At 39.7% G+C, this 1,989-nt stretch overlaps 1 pseudogene; it reads left to right on the forward strand.

The window, feature by feature from the left end:
- The first annotated feature begins 1,053 nt into the window (after positions 1-1,053).
- On the forward strand, positions 1,054-1,199 carry LOC131505709 (U2 spliceosomal RNA; annotated as a pseudogene).
- The last annotated feature ends 790 nt before the right edge of the window (positions 1,200-1,989 follow it).

Raw genomic sequence — 1,989 nt, forward strand, 5'->3', positions numbered from 1 at the left:
GTGCTTGACAGGAGGCTAATTAGAGTAAAAGTGGGAAGAAGTTACATGTGTCATAAAATGTTATTATCCTCATGCTTTACCTTCAACATTTAGCACTATAAAAACCATTCCTAGCACCATACAAAACAAGCAGCGGGTCAGCTTTGACCCATGAGCCTTAGGTTGCAAAACCCACTGCTCTGGAGTAAAGTCCCCTGTTGACGAATCCTCCCAGCAGCACCCTGAACATAAATGGAAAGCCAAAAATCACTAGACAGTTGAGGAAAATCTCTAATGGGAGAATCAGAAACCAAAATATGGAAATAGCAAAAAAAGAAGAACAAACAGGGAATAAAACCAATGCAGGGAGCAAGAAGATACCCACCCATGGCCCATTGGTCCTAAAAGGGACTCAAGAAATAGAATAGAGGGAAAGTCACATGGAAAAGATCCAGAAACACAATGGCATTGGATCACTCAATATTAATACTAGAAGCTAGAAAATAATGGAGTAATTCAAATTTTGGAGCGCAAATGATTTCCAACCTAGAATTAATTCTCTCAATCAAGTATGAGAACAGAACAAAATCCCTTCAATCAGTGGGTCTAAGAGACAGGGAATCCAATACAAAAGAGAAGTAATGGAAATCCTCAGAATAATGGCAAAATAACTCCCCTGGCCTCTGTGTAGCAGCCCTTGAGAGTCACCAGACTGTATTGGAACATGGCCATGTGTCAGTACTGGAGCTCCCAGTTTTTGTGGAGAATCAGGGATGGATTAGTGATACATATATAGATAACTAAGCAAACAAAAACCAGGCAATTATTAACAGAGGAAACAAGTCAAACAGGAAAAGAAATACAATAATAGTCTACCATATGACTCAGCTGTGATTAAAAATTATTCTCAGAGCAAGACAAACCCTGAATTTTGATCTAACTCACAAGTATGACATTCTATTAGGAAGGTGGGGTAGGGCTGAGAAGAGAGAAAGAGGTGTTTAGGAGAGCATAAATTCTCATCATTTCATAGTAAACAGTAAGTCAAAAGGTAATATCTAAAACAGAAAGATCATCGTTTCTTGGCCTTTTGGCTAAGATCAAGTGTAGTATCTGTTCTTAGCAGTTTAAAACAGAAAAGCAACGGGGAGTCTGGGTGGCTCAGTCAGTTAAGCGTCCGACTGAGGTCATGATCTCACAGCTCGTGAGTTCAAGCCCTCTTATTGCCCTCTGGACTGACCGTGCAGAGCCTGCTTGGGATTCTCTCTCCTTCTCTCTCTCTGTCTCTCCCCCTCCCCTGCTCACTCTCTCTCTGAAAAATAAAAAAATAAATAAATAAACATTTAAAAAAATAGAAAAGTCAGGTGAAAGCACTATAAACATGTAATTTAGAAATATAATATAAATGCTAAACAACTAAAAAAGGGCACCAGTGATTACTGCTGGGGACTGAGAATGGAGGAGGAAAGGGACAGCTCTTTGTTATTTCTGGGTAGTTATTATAAGAATTGCTGAATTCTTTGTGATAATTCTCTGCACATGTGCAACATGGATAAAAATACAAATTCACACGCAGATCATGTTGGTTGCCCTGTACAGAACTGATTGGAAGGGGTAAGTGCGAAAGCAGGAGAACCAGTGAGGGGTTATGTGTAAGCAGAAGATGATAGCAATGGAGATAAGAGTTGACAGATTCAAATGCACTTTGGGGGTTGACACAGCCACATTTGGTAACGCGTTCACTACAAAGGCAAAAGAAACAGAGCTGTCGAAGACAATTCCCAGGTTTCTGGCACGAGCAACACATGGAGATACCATTTAATGAAATGTGAAATGTGTTAAAGTTGAGGATCATAGGAAACTTTCAGCTCGAATGTGGGAAAATAACTCCCAAGACTGAATTTTAATGGTGACCAGCTTCTCTGATTTTCATAGGATTTTTTTTCCCCGTGTATGCATCTAATTCTGGAAAACTCCTGTGAGATTAAATTTCCCAAGTAGCAAGTTGAG

The sequence above is a fragment of the Neofelis nebulosa genome, chromosome 2, assembly GCF_028018385.1.
Source record: "Neofelis nebulosa isolate mNeoNeb1 chromosome 2, mNeoNeb1.pri, whole genome shotgun sequence".
Classification (NCBI taxonomy): Eukaryota; Metazoa; Chordata; class Mammalia; order Carnivora; family Felidae; genus Neofelis; species Neofelis nebulosa.